Genomic DNA, 18,939 nt, shown 5'->3' with positions numbered 1-18,939 from the left:
TCCTGACTCCAGGGCCGGTGCTCTATCCACTGCACCACCTAGCTGCCCCAAATGTCTAGTTCACCATAACTTTTTTTTTTTTAATTTGCGGGGCAATGAGGGTTAAGTGACTCACCCAGGGTCATACAGCTAGTGTCAAGTGTCTGAGACCAGATTTGAACTCAGGTCCTTCTGAATCCAGGGCCAATGCTTTATCCACTGCAGCACCTAGCTGCCCCTACCTTCCATCTCTTGATATATGATCCTGTGACCTTCAAGCCTCTGGCGCCTGTTCCCCGGTGCCTGAGGACTAGCCTTGCCTAACAGCTCAACACAGAGGAGTGCTAAGTTCTGAGAGGCCACCTAGTCCCTCCTGGTCACAAGTGAACATGAGCTCCCTGTACTCTAAACATCTTGCTCCTTGGAACCTTCACCCACCGCACCCACCTCTGTTGGCTGATCAAAGCCAATAGAGGCTCATTTCCTTTTTAGACATGAGATCCTTTGGACAAGATGAGACCAGATTTAGAGATGACCTACTAATGCTCTCTAAGTTGTTTTAATCATTGATGGTATTGGAGGAACCATGTAGGAAACAGGAGAAACCCCGGAATCCAGTTTAGAAGAGACCTAAGGCTTCACTTAGGAGTGGGCAAAAAGAATATTTGAATATACAGTAAAAGAATAATACACATTTCCATAGTGTTTTAAGCTTTGCAAAGGTTGTGAGGTTGGAGGGGCAATTATTATTCCACTTACAGATGAGGAAACTGAGGCTGAGAAGGTTAAGTGAATTCCCTGTGGTTATATAGCTAATGACTGTTGAAGCTATATTGGAACATGCCACAGCACACTGTTTGAGCTAGAAAGGACCTTAGAGATCAGTCCAAACCTATATTCATTTTGCATAGAAGGAAACCAAGATATAGAGAGAGGAAAGGACTAGATCAAGGTCACACAGTCAATCTCCATTTGGAGAGTAGAACTCAAGTCACACAATTCCCAAGCTGAAGTTCCTTTCATTATGTAACACTGTATCTCTGAAGCCTTTTCATGATACATAGTAAAGGGAGCTCTGAACCTGAAGTAAGGAGACCTGGGTTCAAATTCCAGCTCTCTCAATGATTGACTATGTATTTACACCATTAATCCTGGTTGAGACAGTGTTACATTCAAATTCCATACTTGCTAGCTATGCAGTCATGGACAAGTTCACTTAAACTGCCTCAGCCTCAGCCTCAGTTTGCTCATCTGTAAAAGGGAATAATAATTGCCCCCTCCAACCTCACAGCCCTTTCCAAAGCTTAAAACACCACAGAATTGTGAACTCTTCTAATTTCCTCCTCCAGATTTTTTTTTTCTTTTGCCTGATGTTTGGCCATTCCCAGAACTGTCGGGTATATGAATGATGAGATTTCCAGGTCTCCTTTCACCTTTTTAAGTGACTCCCCAATCCTGTTCCTTTCTGCCCCTGCCCTGGCCTCCCCCTCCTTGCCTGATCTCATCCCCTCCATCCAAATGAGGGAATGTGGGCCATGGAACCAGGAGACATGTTTATACTGGAGATTATCCTTTATCTCTATACTTTCAACCTCTTTCCTGAGGTTCAGACGGCTCATGGCACTAAAGAAGGAGGAGCGACTCCCACAGCTAACCACCAGCCAGGCTAAGGGGCAGGCTGGTCAGTATCTTCCATGCTCTCTCCCACCCCGATCTCAGCATCAGCCCCTCGCTGCTAGCTTTGGAGGGTCATGGGCCCTTCAGGGCACAGCATTTGCCTTGCTAAAGAATTGCTATGATGTTCTTGCCTTGTTCCCCTCCTCTCCTCCCCTCCCCTCCCTTTCTGTATCCTCCCTTTCCCTTGCCTCCTTTACTTCTTTCCTTACCTCCTCTTCCTTTCTTCTCTTTCCTTCCCTCCCTCTTTCCCTCCTTCCCTCTTCTCCTCCTTCCCTCCCTCCTTCCCTCTTTCCCTTCTCCCCTCCTTTCTTCCCTCCTTCCTTCCTTCCTTCCTTCCTTCCTTCCTTCCTTCCTTCCTTCCTTCCTTCCTTCCTTCCTTCCTTCCTTCCTTCCTTCCTTCCTTCCTTCCTTCCTTCTATTTTCCCTCCCTTCCTTCTTTTTCTCCTCTTTCTTCCTCTCTCCCTTTCTTCCTTCCTTTCCCCTTTCCTCCCTCTCTCCTTCCCTTCCTCTTAGTCTTACTTCTCTCTAGTTACCCTGCCCTTTTCCCCAGGAAGGGGAAGCAGTGCTACAGTTGAAGGTAGTTAAGCAGGATGCCCCTAGTGTGAAAGAGTTTATATAAGACTTCCTGGCACTAGCCGATGGAAGAGACTACAGTTTATGTTTTCTCAGGAGACTTGGAGGCACGTCCCATTATCTCTTCCAGCCTCAGTTTTCTTATCTGTAAAATGCAGATAATGGCACTTTCCTCACAAGGTCATCATAAAGATCGAATGATATACTATATATGGAATGCTTCTTGAGCAGCTAGCCAGAGCAGTGAATAGAGAGCTAGACTTGCAGTCCAGAAGACCTAAGTTCAAATCCAGCTCAGAAATTTAGTAGTAGGGGCAGCTAGGTGGCGCAGTGGATAGAGCACTAGCCCTGGATTCAGGAGGACCTGAGTTCAAATCCGGCCTCAGACACTTGACACTTACTAGCTGTATGACCCTGGGAAAGTCACTTAACCCCAATTGCCTCACCAAAAAAAAAAAGTAGTAGCTGTGTGACTCTGGACAAGTGGCTTAAATTCTGCCTCACTTTACTCATCTGTAAAATGGGAATAACAATTACTACTACTACTATTACTACTACTGCTACTTCACAGGACTGTCAAAACGATTATATGAGATTACACTTTGTGGATCTGATAGTGTTGTTTAAAGTCTATCTTGTAAAAGTGGGACTTGAATTGAGTTCTTGAAGGAACTTAAGGTTTCTAAGAGGTAGGGAGTACATTCCAGGCATGGGGGATAGCCAGGACAAAGGCATGGTGGTGGGAGATGGAGAGTCCTGTGAACTGAAAGGGATTGTAGAGGCCAACTAGGTAAACTCTTCCTTTTATAGAGAGGAAACTGAAGCAAACAGAAGTGAAATGACTTAACCCATCTCACATGTGTATCAGTCTTATTCTTATTCTTTTTTTTTTTTTGGTGTGTGTGTGGGGGGGGGGGGTTCATCTATTAGACTGTAAACTCCTTGAGAGCAGGGTCTGATTCATGTTTATCTTTGTGACCCAAGAAGACATCACAAAACCAAGAGAACACAGGATCATAAAATTTGAGCGTTGGCAAGGAACCTTAGAGCCCATGTAATCCCAAGCTCTCAATTGACCAGGTGTAGTAAGATTAAATGACTGACAGACCATGGGGGTAAGGAGGAGAGCTGGATTTCCAAACTGATCTTCTAGCTGGCCACTAGCCACATCTCCTCTCCGGATTCCACCCCTGGCTCCCACATCTGCCCTCTGTGGCCACACAAAATGAACCTTGTCTCTCTTCCATAGAACAGCCCTTCAGATGTTTTTTGTTTTTATAAAGCTCTTCTCCCCATTCTCCTCTTCTCCAGATCAAACACCCCTACCTCTTCTTACCAAGCACTGCATCTGAAACCTATAGATCAGTGAGTTTGACATCAATTTCTGAAACATAAAAAAAATCAGTGGTTTGGAATCCTTCTAAATTGTAGCTCCTCTCCTCTCCTCCCCTCCCCTTCCCTCTCCTCCTCTCCTCCCCTCCCCTTCCTTCTCCTCTCTTCCCCTCTTCTGCCCTCTCCTCTCCTCCCCTCCCCTCCCTTCTCCTCTCCTCTCATCCATCTCTTTCTTCTTCGTACTTCTCTTCTCCCCTTCCCTTATTCCTCTTCCTCTTCTCTCTTTTCTTTTTCCTTTTTTTACTAATAAAAAATTTTATTTACTTAGAAGCATTCGGAATGTCAACAAAACAGCTGCAACTTTTTTGTATTTGCAATTACAGAGTGGTATTCAATTAACAGAACGACAATTATTTCATATGCTGCATCAAAGACAACTGAAGATGAAAATGAACTACATCCCCATATATAACTAATTTGTGCTGTGCACCAACAAGAACCTGCTTTAAATTTCCATGCCAAGTTACAACCCCCATACTGTACCAGGCAAGGTTAGTGGCTATTGAAAACACCACTAAAGGACAGGGATATCTAAAGACACATTCGGTAGTGTGTTAACTATACAAAAAAACACACCATACAGTTTAAAAACAAATCTTACACAGCCTTACATTTCAATTTTTTTTTTCTTTAAAAGGAGTGAGAGGGGCAGCTAGATGGCGCAGTGGTTAAAGCACACTTACTAGCTGTGTGACCCTGGGCAAGTCACTTAACCCCCATTGCCTACAAAAAAAAATTTTTTTTTAATTAATAAAAGGAGTGAGTTGTGTACAGGGGGTTAAATGCTTTATAGACAAGAAAAAACTGCTCTAGAGCCAATTTATTCATCTTCCTCATCTTCTTCCTCCTCCTTCTTTTTCCTGCTCTTCTCAGCCTTGACAACTCCTCCCTTTTTGCCCACATCAGGTTTTCCTTTAGCCCAGTATGCAGCAATATCCTTTTCATATTTTTCCTTCAGTTTAGCTGCCTTCTTTTCATAAGGTTGCTTGTCATCTGCAGCAGTATTATTCCACATTTCTCCCATTTTTTTTTTTGCCACATCTCCAATAGAAAGACCAGGATGCTCCCCTTTGATTTTTGGACGATACTCAGAACAGAACAAGAAAAATGCCGAAGGAGGCCTCTTCGGTGCATTGGGATCCTTAAACTTCTTATTTGTTTCTCCTTTAGGTGGTATGTAGGTTTTCATTTCTCTTTCATAATGAACCTTATCAGCTTTTGTCATGTACTCAAATTTTCCTTTCTCTTTAGCAGACATCGCCTTCCACCTTTCTGAGCATTTTTAAGAAAATTCTGAGTTCACAGAAACATCTGGGTGCTTCTTCTTGTGTTCCTCTTGGCAGGTTTGCACAAAGAAGGCATATGAAGACATTTTCCCTCTCAGCTTCTTAGGATCACCTTTGCCCATTTTTGATGACTTTCCCTCAGCGTCACACAGAGTAGCCCAGTGCCTGTCCGGCTCTTACTTGCCCCGGCGCTGTCTCTATGGAGCTCAATGTACTGCAATCCTCTTCTCTCTTTTCATAGTTGAATATTGCCCTACGTATTTTTGGAGAGAGGCAATATACCCTTGTAATTCCTTTAGTACAATGAGTTCCCAACGGGAATACTCCATGCCCCTCCCATTCCCCCCCCACACCATCCATCACTGGCAATCCTGCTGTGACCCATGCTGATAGAAAATTACCTAGGTGCACTAGGAGCTTGGGCAGCAAGTTGTTTATTTTGTTTTGTCTGTTTTATCAGATTTGTCGTTTATTTGGTGTAGGGAGCTCTTTGGTATAGATGCTCTCTCTCTCACTGTAGATCAATACCTCCTTGGCAACATCTAGTCTTAGAGAGTTTATGGGGGCACTGAGAGGTTAGGTAAGACCTATCCAGGTACACAGCTGGTAGGTGTCCAAGATGGGACTTGAACACAGGTCTTCCTGACCCTAAAGCCAGCTTTCTCTCCACTGTGGTACATCTAGTGTTTGTTTTTTATTGTTAACTGCCATTTATAAAGTAATTTAAAGTTATCAGCCCTCTTTATTTTCTACATATCATTTGAGCCTCATAAAACTCTATGAGGCAGGGAACGAAGGTATTATTATCCCTAGTTTACAGAGGAGGAAACTGAGGCTCAGAGAGTCAAACAACTTGCTCGTGGCCACAGAGTCAATAGACAGGACTTGAGTGCCTGTCGCCCTGACCCCTGAGTGGGCCCTCTGTCCACTCTCCCCATCTGCATTTTATTGTGTACTCAGTTTCCAACTAATAAATGTTTGTGGGATGAAACAGAATGAATGTTGTGTGATGCTCTGGGACTTCCAGGCTAACGTCTCCTGTATGAAGATGTCAGGGGAAGGAAGCGGTCATACACAGGGGGATCTGGCCTAGACTCTGTGGCTGACCCCAATATAACAGAACTCAGCTGCACAGGGAGAAATAAGGCACTTCAGATAAGATTGCCAAACTTAAGCGGGCCTTTGTAGATTGGACTGGCCAGGTCCAGGTTTCCCTGGATCCTGTCAGAGGGAGCTGAAGCACCACTCTGGGGTGGGGGAAGGGCCAGGGAGTGTTCCCATGCCTCTCCCTGGTTGGGGCCTTCACCATCCTCTGGATACTTTAGGAGTCCCAAAGAGGGGGTCACCTGGCCACTGCTGCACCCCGCCCCCCCGCCAGGTCTGCTTTGTCAACTCCACCTTGAGCCTCCCTGGGAGAGGTCAGTGTGCCCTGGGACTCTCTCAGAAATCAGGCTGACAATTCCCTGATAATGTCAAGTGACACTTGGGCTCCTAAGGGGTGGGAGGCGGGGCACTAGTTCTTCCAGCTTTGGGGGTGGTCACAGAGAGAACCTTTGCTCAGGAGACAAAGAGATTTCCTATGCCACTTCCCCTTAGCTCCTTCTGTGGTCTTTTCCCTCTAGCCCAATCAATGTCCCATATCCCTGGTGCATCTGGACCCTCCTCTGGAACTTGTCAGTGGTACTGGGACCCAAATTATGCCCTGGAGGACCCAATGACATCACTACAGCCCAATCTGTCATGTCTGGAGACTCTGTCTATCTCTGTCTCTGTCTCTCTCTCTCCCTCTGTCTCTCTCCCTCTCTGTCTGTCCATCTCTCACTCTGTCTATCTCTCTCTCCCTGTCTGTCTCTTTCTCTTTCTCTCTGTTTCCCTCTCCCTCTATCTCTTTCTCCCTCTCTGTCTGTCTGTCTCTGTCTGTGTCTGTGTCTCACTTTGTCTCTCTGTGTCTCTCCTGTCTTTCTTTCTCTGTCTCCCTCTCCCTCTCTCCTTCCCTCCCTACCTGTCCATCTATCTCCATGCTAATATAAAGGGATAACAACTGTGAGTGAGATTTTCCCCCACCCTTTAGATTTAAGTGATTTAATCAGTATTTAGACCACAAATTGTGATTCAACATGTTTAAGCATTAAGTGATAATAGAGTAAGTAATACAGATATTGGTAGAACTAATATACATGTCATATTGTAATCTGATTTTGGAAAGATCACGGTCCATCATCTCAATCTCAATTCATCATCCAATTGTGGTTAGGCATCTACCAATCAGCTTAAAGGTCATATACCAAAAATAGTAAATCTTGAGCTAGAAAGGACCAATCACAGCTTAGAAGATAAATCAGCTGATAGAAATGGATGAATCCTCAGGATGCCATCAAAACATATTCTCTAGAGGCAGCTAGGTGGCGCTGCAGTGGATCAAGGACCAGCCCTGAATTCAGGAGGACCTGAGTTCATAACTGGCCTCAGACACTGGACACTTACTAGCTGTGTGACCCTGGGCAAGTCACTTAACCCCAATTACTTCACCAAAAAACCAAAAAACAATAAAAAAAACCATTACACTACTCAGGAGTCTTTGGTTCTAGACCTGAAACCAGCTTTATTGTGAGACAGGTACCCTGTCTCAATAAACCTATTTTCTACAGCTTGGAGATTTTGCTGTTTCTTTTCTCATTGGACTTGGAAATTTTCTTCCTATAACCCTTCTCTCTGCCTGACACTGTACCAGGAGAGGTCTACCCAGCAGAAAGAATGCTGGACTTTGTATCCAGACACCTAGATTCAAATCCTCACAGAGACACTTAATTTTTCTGAGCCTCAATTTCCCCAGCTCAAAAAGGGAACTAACCAGGTAGTCTCCACCTCGCAGGAAGGCCTCCTTCACAGTCCTATTCAGGACCCCCTCCCACATAGATGAAACTTTTGCTGATCCCTCCAGGCAGAAGATCTCATTTCCTCTTTGATATTACCTCATGTTGACACCAGTAGAAAGGGAAGGTAGCAGTGAGAGCACAGGAGTCAGAAGTCCTGGATTCAAATCCTCACACTTTGGTATGATCTTGGATAAGTCACTTCCCTTTGGGTTTCAACATCCTCATCTGTTAAACATGGAATTGGACTAAATGACCACCAAGGTGCCTTACAGTTTAAAATCCAATGACTCACACCCTCAGAATTCTCGAGAGGAGAGAAAATTTCTTTTTTGTCTTTGTGATCCCACAGGGTCAAGAGCATGTTTTTATTTAACTAGATCCATGATTTTGTCAGTGTAGAGTATTTCTGGTGGGGGTCCTCCTTCTTGTTTGTTCATGTCCCCCGTGTCCTTTAACTAATGGGTCTCTCTACCTTTAACTGATTCCTTTTATCTAACGGGTCTCTTCATGACCCTATTTGGGTTACCCTCTTTCTTGGCAAAGAACCCAAGTGAGTGGTTTGCCTTTTTCTTCTCCAGGTCATTTTACAGATGAGGAAACTGAGGCAAGCAGAGGTTAAATGACTTGCTCAGAGTCACATAGCTAGTCAGTGTCTGAGGCCAGATTTGAACTCAACTCTTCCTGTTGCTGGGTCTGGAGCTCTACCCACTATTCCACCTAGCTGCCCCAGGGAAGGTGAAATGCTACCCAATCAGATTGACACCTACTCTGTGACTTATAGAGAGGAACTATAATGGAGGAAGACGAAAGAGTAGACATTCATTCAGCAGACATTTATTAAGCACTTAGTGTATATAAGGAACTGTTACAGGTTTGGGAGATAACAACAGGAAAAACAGACCCTGCCCTTAAAGGGTGAATGTGAGGGTCAGGGAGGGATGAGGAACAGCATAGACAGTGGCAAATACATGCAAGATGCATAGAAAGGAATTAAAGAGGTCACCAGCAACTGGGAGATTCAGGATAGGCCTAATAGGAAGTGGACAACTGGGCCTGGAAGAAAGCTAAGGATTCTAAGAAACAGAAACAGCCTGTTCTAGGCATAAGCACAATTCATATAAAGGAATGAAATCGGGGCAGCTGGTGGCACAGTGAATAGAGCACCGGCCCTGGAGTCAAGAGGACCTGAGTTCAAATCCGGCCTCAGACACTTGACACTTACTAGCTGTGTGACCCTAAGCAAGTCCCTTAACCCCAATTGCCAGAAAGAAAGAAAGAGAGAGAGAAAGAGAGAGAAAGAAAGAAAGAAAGAAAGAAAGAAAGAAAGAAAGAGACAGACAGACAGAAAGAAAGAAAGGAAATCAGGTGTAAAATTCTTTGTATGAGGAATAAAGTCAGTAGACAAGCATTTATTAAGTTCCTACTATGCGTGGGGCACAGAGTTAAGCACCATGTATACTAAGAAAGGTAAAAGACAGTCTCTACCCTTGAGGAGCCCCTAGACTAATAAAAGCCAAGTTTGTCTAGAACAAGGAAGGGTATATTAAGCAGTGAGTTAGAAAGGCTAGAGCCAGATCGTGAAGGACTTAAAAGCGAAACAGAGAAGTTTGTATGTGATCCTGGAGTCAATAGGAAGTCACAGGAGTTTCTTGAGAGGGAGAGAGACGGGGTAGGACTTGAACCCAGGTGTTTTTGATTCTAGAGATTGACTAGCCATCACACCGACCAGAATGTCTGAGTTTATAAGTTAACAGAGAATTGAAAGAGATCTTGGGGATCTGAATAAGAAACTTCTTCTCAAAAACTCCAATAACTTGTTATCCAGTCTCCATTTGAAGACTTTCAATGATGGAGAACTTGCTGCCTCTTTAACTTTATGAAGAAGGAAACAGAAACTGAGAGAATATAAATGGTGGGAAGAGAACCAGATTTGGACTTATAGAAGACCAGGTTCAGCCTTCAGGTTTGCTACTTTCTACCTGGGTGACCTAGAACGCCTCACTTAACCTCTACCAGCCTCAGTTTACTCAGCTGTAAAGTGAGAGGGTTAGACTAGGTTACCTTTAACTAATGGATCTCTATTTACTCATCTATAAAATGAGAAAGTTAGGCTAGATGACCTCTAAGGTCCATCTCCAAAACTGCTCTTAGTGACTTACCCAAGTTTACAAAACCAGTTACAATGGTAGACCCGGGACAAGAAATCGGGTCACCTGGTTCCTGGCCCAGTGGACTGCAAACTCAATATGAGTCAGCAGCATGATGTGGGAGCCAAAAAAGTTCCAGATGACCTTGGGCTGCATTGAGACAGGCCCAGTTTCCAAAAATAAGGAGGTGATAATCCCTAGGTACTGTTCCCTGGTTAAACCACATCTAGGGTATTACATTCAGTTCTGGGCAACACATTTTAGGAAGGACATGGAGGAGCTGGACAGCACCCAGAGCAGGGTCACTGGGAGGGTGGTGAATGCTGACTTCACAACACATGACGTTCTTTTGGGATACAAGGCATTCTCCCGCACAAAATCCTCAGCCTGGCACTTCAAGCTCCCACCTTCCCAGACCTACCCCTTCCTCCACCTTCTGTTCCTATCACTACACCATCCTATATCCTTCATGGTGCCAATGGCTTAGAATCTGGGACCCTTTTGCTTGCTCCTTGATGGATGTTGCTCATATACCCTTCTCCCAGTGGAGACCAGGTGCCTTGATCTGGCCCTTCAGCTCAGGGAGCAATAATTGATTGGAGTATTGATCAGCTCTGATGGCTTGTCACAGTGCATTGGCATCCTCCTGTTCAGTGACCCTGCCCCTTACCCCCACCTTTGCGCATCTGCCTCCCCAAAGCCCAGCTCTGACTTCTGCAAGCCCAGCAGATACAATGTCCAACAGCCTATTAGCAAGAGAACAGCTTGTCCCCTTGTCAAAACACAAGGCCCCAGAGAAATCCCCAGCATCAGCTTCCTTCTGGCTCCTCCTCTATGGGTCGACCAGTCATTAGAATTGTCCAGATGATCCTCGGAAGGATGGAAATTATCCCAGAAGGTAGCTAAGAAAGGGCTTTGGAAAGAGAACACAGGGACAAGATTTCTGGTTTCATAGAATCTCAGAGTAGGAAATGCCTTAGAGGGCACTTCCTAAGCAGTGATACCTTCTACACTGCTAACTTTTCAAACTTAGCGTCCCTTTGTGGGTGGTAAGATGGTGGAAAAAGCAGTAGATTTGAAGTCATCATCTGCAGAGTTCAAGGCAATGAAAAAAAGCCCTTATTGGTCCGCTGCCCCAAGCTTCCCCAGACTCCATCAGCAGCAGACAGTGAGCAGGTACCAAGCAGGACCAGCCTCCCCTCTCTTTACCATAGACCAACACAGTTTACCTACACCCTCTTGCTTCTTCTACCTCTTTCCTCCATGGACCATTGCCAGTCATCCTGACCTATGCCTTGCCACTGGACTCCGATGACTCTGCAGGAGAGAGTGAGGCTGATGACTCTGCACAGCCCTGCCTCACTTAAATCCAATTCACTTGCAAGTTAACACATCACCCTCCTGATGTCATTGGTCTTCTTTGACAAAAAAGGATGAACAACACCTCTTCCCCTCTTCCCCTCTTGGCTGGACACTGAGGAATTCTCGGAGGTCCTCAGGAGTTTGGAGAATAATTTTGTCAGAGGATATTATACTCCTTCCAGGTCTGAGTTGTACAAAACAGCAACCGAAGTCCTGTCCAACTCCTAGATTCAGTGATTTTGCTCTTTATACTAATAGTAACAGCTAACACTGAAGGAGCTTTTCAAATTCTACTGCCCTTCCCTCCTTTTCCATCCCTACCACAGGCAAGCCAGAATTCCCACTCCACTCTGATCCTTAGCTCCACTTCCCCCCTTCCCATCAGTGCTTCCCACCCTCCAGGGCAGAACCCTGGTCCACCCTGAGAACTTCAGGGCTTTTACATCTTCCCTGCAATTGACACTTTTAAACTATGTGACCCCAGCCAAGTCATTTAACCTCCATCTGCCTCAGTTTCTTCATCTGTAAAATGAAGATAATCACAGCACCCACCTATAAGAATCAAACAAGACAACATTTATAAAGCTCTTTGAAAATCTTAACCTTATACAGCAATACATATAATACTATATATAGAATATAAATACTATTATTATATCTGTATTATTGATATGATTATCAATTATTATATATGTATTATATTGTATACATTATAGAATTATTGTATTACATATGTGTGACATGTTATTATATAAAATCCATATTGTTATATAAAAATATGGCCATGTTATATAATTTATTATAGTATGATAATATATCATGCATTTATATATTATAATCTGTTATATATTATATGTGTATATAATATATGTACATAAAAATGTTATTATTTGAAAGTTATCATTATTGGGTATAAATATTGCCTCAGGTGCTTGCTAGCTGTGTAACTCTAAGCAAGTCACCACCTAACCTTTATCAGCCTTGGTTACCTCATCTGTAACATTAATTATTAACTATTATAAAATCTATAATAATATATGTAATCCACATATGTTCTATAGAAATGTACATATATAACATAACATTGTGGCATTATATGACAAAATAGAATATATTAATAGCATAATCATATACAATAGTATAATATAATATAATACTAATATATCTATTAGATAACATAGCATGTGTAGTATATAACCTATTGCATGTGGTATATTATATACAATATTAATATAATTCTATTATGCACATATCACATGACACTATAACATTCTGTCTTAATATAATCAATTATATTGTGTTATATGTGTTAATAAGGTATATATGCTCATATATAACATAATATAATGATATAATATATAACATCAAAGGTCATATTATATAACACATTTTTGTATTATCATATATCATGTGTACATATAATATATAACATACAAATAGAATGTGTATATTGTATAATTATATGCATATTGTATATTATTAAATTTATATACAGACTCTAGATTATATATACATTATAGATCATAGATTATATATAATTGAAGCTATTATAATTATCAGTAATTATTATAAATGAGGAAACTGAAGCTGAGAGAGGGTTAGATGGTAACTTGCCCAGAGTCACACAGCTAGTAATATGAGACAGTATATGAACCCAATAATAATAACTCACAAATGATAATATTTTTATACAACACTTTACAGAAATCATCTCATTAATTCCTCTCAACAGCCCCATAAAGTAAATGCTTCAGACAGTATCATCACTGTTCTGCTAAATCCCAGAAGCTGACTAAATGTCTGACTACCTCACTTTCTCCTTCTATAAAATCTGGATAATAGCAACACCTACCTCAGGGCTATTGTGAGGATCAAATAAAGTAACTTATATAAAGGACTTTGCAAACCTTTAAAGGCTATATAAATACTAGTAATTATTTTTGGGGGCAGCTAAGTGGTGCAGTGGATAAAGCACCAGCCCTGGATTCAAGAGGACCTGAGTTCAAATGTGACCTCAGACACTTGACACTTAGTAGCAGTGTGACCCTGGGCAAGTCACTTAACCCTCATTGCTTTCTACAAGCTGGGTATTATGCAAAGTTTTGGTTGCTAGCTATGTGACCATAGACATAGACCATATACTATGTCACCCCTGAGCCTCAGTTTTCTCACCTACAAAATGGGGAGGATAACACCTGTAGTGCCAATTTATTGGTGCAGAGTAGAATGAGGGACAAAGCTCTGTGATTGAAATTAAGAAGATCTGGGTTCAAATCCCATTTCTGAGGCTTCCTTGCTTTGCGATTATGGGTGAGTCCTTTACCTTCTCTGACCTGGTTTACTCATCTGTAAAATGGGGTTGATGCTAACTCCTAGAGCATTAGTCCCACAAATCTGAAAAAGTAAAATACAATAATATAGGAAAGTGCTATGTAGACATTATTTTGATGTTTATGATAGTGTCCAGGCTATGAAGTAGCCTCACAGATGGCTGGCTAACAAAAGGCAGAGCTCAGCTCACAGTTGAACACAGCCCATGGGGTGCACTATTTATGATTAAGAAATCAGGATGCTTTTCTTGTATCAGCCTGAGAGGAACACAGACTAATCCAATCTGTGAGAGAGCCAAGAGTCCCTGGCGGGAAAATCCACCGCACTCCAAATCCTGATTTCCTTCCTGTCAATGGCTACTCTGGGATGGAAACAGTTGACCTTGTTTACATTAGTCTGTTACACCACACTGGCCCCCAAGAATGAACATGGGAACAGACATGCTAACAAAGTGAAAGGGGTCAAAGGAAGCTATTCTCCTGAAATGAGGCTGAAGCTATCACACAGAAATTGAAAGCAGTTGGGAGGTTAGATACTTTTTTAGCCCAGCCTTGCAAGTAAGTTTTTATACCAAGTCATTTTACCAGCCTGTTCTTCCCCCAACTGCCCTTTCCTCTCTGAATCTAACAGTAACCATCCTTCACATTCAATTTGATTCAATAAGTATTTAATAGGTACCTACTATGGGAATTTGGTGAACAAGCATTTATTAAGCCCCTACTAAGTGTCCACCACTGTGTTAGGCAATGGGGATGTGAATATTAAGAATAAAACAACCCCAACTCTCACAGAATTTACATTTAATGGAAGACATGGGGATGACCCTCCTACTTTATATAACCCCCAGTATGATACAGTTCAAAAGTGCTCAGAGAATTATTGTTGAATTTATTGACCATCACCAAAGATATTTGAAGATTACTCTCTGCTGGGTTCTGTGTGGAATAGGAATATGGAAGAAATCAATTATATTGAAATATAATTATTGAAGTACTTCTATAAACAAGTTCACAGTTCCTGACTAATGAGGAAAATAGACTTCAGCACCTATTGTCAATAACTATCCTGGAACCTCTCTCAGCACCTCAGAGGAGGGAGAAGGGAATAAGCATTTATATAGTACCTACTATATGCCAGGCATTGTTGGGAGGTAGATGCTATTATTGTCCCCCACTTTACAGTTGAGGAAACTGAGGCAAGGGGGAAGGGAAGTTTACATAGCTATTAACCAGATCTTATTAACCGGAATGATGAGAAATTATGTAACTGAAGTCAATCAGAGTGGTTCTTAAATGCCTGATTTTTACAATACAGAACTTTATTTCCCTTGAATAGATGTTTGTTAAGTTGCGTTTTTCTTGCTTTCTCAATGTGGGTGAGAGAGGGTGGAAGGGAGAGAATTCAGACATGAAAATTAAATAAAATTGATTTTTTTTTAAGTTCAGCCTTTATCCTGTAGCCAAACAGGACTCCATTGGTAATTGGGGAGGCAGGGTTGGGGGTGGGTGGAGAAGTACCAAGAACAGAGTGTAATTTTTGGAAAGAACACTCTCACATTGGCATATAGACTGACCTAAAGCGGGAAGCAACCAGATTCAGGGAGACCAGAAGGCTTTACAGCCATAGTCTGGGCCTTCCCTGCCCATTAGTACCTAGAGAATGAAGGTCATAGGATGAAGTAGAAAGAATACTAATCAAGGAAACAGGAGACCTGCTTTGTTCTTTGTTGTCTAAGATTGTAAGAAATGGAATGGAATGTGGAAGCCTCCGATGGCATGAGCAGTAACAGATCTATACTTGAGGAACATTTCCCGAGGTGATAACAGAAGAATGCCCCATAGCTGGGCACAGAAGGAGATATCAGCCCTGAAGTGCTTGGCCATGTCCAGAAGGACCCAAGATATGCACAAGGGCATAGGGGGGTGGGGCGGGCTGACTCATGCTTGTAGGAGACAGGGAAGAGGGATAAAGAGGCTGCATCCAGGGGGACTCAAAATCTGGTTCACATTTGCCTCCTCTCCACTCCAACAAGCCCTCATCACCTGTTGCATGGACTCTTGCATGGAATTCTTTCTGACTGATCTCCCTGGTACAAGACTCTCCCCACTCCAGTCCATTCTTCACTCAACTGCCAAAGTGATGCTCCTAAAGCCTGGGTCTGACCATATAACCCCCGCCCTGCCCCTGTCCTGGTAAACTTCAGTTGCCTCCCACTGAATCTAGGATTAAATGTAAGCTCCTCTTGACTTTTAGAGTCCTTCCTGCCTTTGCAGTTTTCTTATAATTCCTCTCTACCATGAACTCTAGGACCCAGCCACATTGGCCTTCTTACTGTTCCTTCAAAAGGGCACTCCATCTACCATCTTGGCTCCCATGCCTAGAAGGTTCTGCCCCCTCACCTCCACCTCCTGGCTTCCCAGGCTTCAGAACTCAGCTTAAATCCCACCATTTTCAGAAGGCCTTAACCAGTCTACCAATGGGGTAGGACCTTTCCCCTTCGATTACTGACTAAATATTCTGTATAGATCTTATAGCTGCCTAGTTGTTAACATATTGTCCCTCCCATTAGAATGTGAGCTCCTTGAGGGCAAGGGCCATATTTTGGCCTTTATATCTCCAATGGTATTGTGATGATTAAAACTAAATTTTGGATAGAGCACCAGCCCTGGAGTCAGGAGTACCTGAGTTCAAATCCGGCCTCAGACACTTAATACTTAACTAGCTGTGTGACCCTGGGCAAGTCACTTAACCCCAATTGCCTCACTAAAAACAAAAACAAAACCAAAAACAAACAAAAAAAAAAACCCCTAAATTGTGAGGGCAGCTAGGTGGTGAAGTGGATAGAGCACCAGCCTTGGATTCAGGAGGACCTGAGTTCAAATCCAGCCTCAGACACTTGACACTTACTAGCTGTGTGACCCTGGGCAAGTCACTTAACCTCAGTTGCCTCACCAAAAAAACCAAACAAACAAACAAACAAAAACCAACTAAATTGTGGTGGTCTATTTTCTGTCCTAAGTGTAGGGAAAAAGGAGCAACTAGGTGGCGCAGTGGATAAAGCACTGGCCCTGGATTCAGTAGGACCTGAGTTCAAATCCGACCTCAGACACTTGACACAACTAGCTGTGTGACCCTGGGAAAGTCACTTAAACCCAATTGCCTCACGTGAACAAAAAAAGATTCAATCTATCCAAGTGTAGGGAAAACTAGCTAGTGTTTACTTATACATTAGAAACTTTAAAGGTCCGTCAGGCTCTCTGAGGGTGGGGGAGGGGGCTGGTAATAATTTTCTCACAGTACAGAGTAAACATTTAATAAATGCTTGTTGGTTGACTGACTCCAGTCAAAGTAGTATTTATTCCTGCCTGCCTGCCTCCCTTCCTTCTTTCCTCCCTCCCTTCCTTCTTCCTTCCTTCCTCCCTCCCTCCTTCCCTCCCTCCCTCCCTCCCTTCCTTCCTTCCTCCCTTCCTTCCTTCCTTCCTCCCTCCCTCCCTCCTTCCCTTCCTCCCTTCCTTCCTTCCTTCCTCCCTTCCTTCCTCCCTCCCTCCATCCCTTTCTTCCTTTCATTCTTCCTTCCTTCCTTCCTTCCTTCCTTCCTTCCTTCCTTCCTTCCTTCCTTCCTTCCTTCCTTCCTTCCTTCCTTCCTTCCTCTCTCCCTCACTCCATTCAGTATTTAATAAAAACTACTCTGTTCTTGGCAAACCACTCCAGTATCTTTACCAAGAAAACCCCATGAACATCATTGGCATGCTATGGTCCATGAGGTCATGAAGAGTCTGACATGACTGAATGACTCAACAACTCTGTGGCAGATGATGAGCTAGGGGCTGGAGGTACAAAGGCAAAAAATTAATTTGTCCCATCACCCAAAACACTTATGTTCTATTTGGGATTATGTTCTTTTGTAGTATAAATCTGTTACACTGTAAACAGAAGGAAAAACAATAACTACTACATTCTGTAATTATAATAACCATTTCAGCAAAGGAGAAATGAGAAGATTCACCTCCCTTCCTTCTTTGCAGAGCTGAGGGACTCTGGGTATGGGACACTATACATTTTGTCAGATTCAGTAGATGTGTTGCTCACGTTTGCTAACTTGTTTGTTCCCCTTCTCTTTATTATTATTTTGAGTTATGACGATGGCTTGCTGCATTGGGATGGAGATACATTCATAAATGAAGGCAACTGAGTATCATGAATGGGGAGGGGAAAAAAGAAATAATTTCAGAAATCCTAATTCTACAGGAAGTCTTTCTTGATCCCCATTAAGTCTAGTGCCTTCCTTGCATTAATTATCTTCAATTGATAGTTTGATTGTCCTCCATAGTTGTTTACATGTTGTCTTCCCCATTAAAATGTGATTTCTTTGAGAGTGGGGACTGTCTTTTGCCTTTCTTTATATGCTCAGCACTTAGCACATTGCCTCTTACATAGTACGTGCTTAATAAAAGTTTATTGATAGATTACTATAGTAAACAGGGTTGGGGAGAGGGAATATTCCAACTGGACATTCTAATATTATTGGTGGAAGGTCAGAGATGTTATTCTCTGACACCCTCAAACCTGTGTGTTCTTACTATAATCCAAACCCCAGCAAGAAACTGACCGTATTCAAGAGTGACTCATTTTTTTCAGACTTAGGTCAGCAGAACCAAGTGAGTTATTTTAGAAGGAATACTGAGGCACCAAACAGGTTAAGAATACAGAATCAAACATAACAATGCTTCCTACCTGAAAGATGCATAGCACTATTTTATTTTTTGCAGGGCAATGAGGCTTAAGTGAATCGCCCAGGGTCACACAACTCATAAGTGTCAAGTGTCTGAGGCAGGATTTGAACTCAGGTCTTCCTGAGTCCATGGGTGGTGCTTTATCCACTGAACCACTTAGCTGCCCCTACATAGCACTTTGCAAAATGCTTTCTGGGCTCTTTTTTATCAAACTTTAAAAGTACTCACATATACCCCTTTCCTAATGTTTCATGGTGGTGACCCTGGGCTCTTAAAGACTCTAAATCTATGATCCTAAAACAAATGAACAAAAAAATGGTGCATGAAATTTAGCTGGTCCTACAAAACTTATTGAACCTTTCTCCCTTTCATACACACTGTTTTCCAACCAAACCAGTTTACTTGCTGTTTACCATATACATCATTTGATGTCCCACCTCCATGCTGTTAAGGGCTAAAATTCTAGCTAGTCTGTCTAAAATATCTAATGAGTGGTCGCCAATAAATTATAAGCTTTAGCAAGAGTTAGACCTTTAAGCGTTTATTAAGGAAAACAAGAATTTGGTAAAGAGAGAGAGAAAGG

At 42.6% G+C, this 18,939-nt stretch overlaps 1 pseudogene; it reads right to left on the bottom strand.

The window, feature by feature from the left end:
• Positions 1 to 4,441: 4,441 nt before the first annotated feature.
• Positions 4,442 to 5,070, bottom strand: LOC122735230 (annotated as a pseudogene).
• Positions 5,071 to 18,939: the final 13,869 nt, after the last annotated feature.

The sequence above is a fragment of the Dromiciops gliroides genome, chromosome 1 (assembly GCF_019393635.1).
Source record: "Dromiciops gliroides isolate mDroGli1 chromosome 1, mDroGli1.pri, whole genome shotgun sequence".
NCBI classification, from domain to species: Eukaryota; Metazoa; Chordata; class Mammalia; order Microbiotheria; family Microbiotheriidae; genus Dromiciops; species Dromiciops gliroides.
This window is presented reverse-complemented; position numbering and strand designations above follow the sequence as displayed.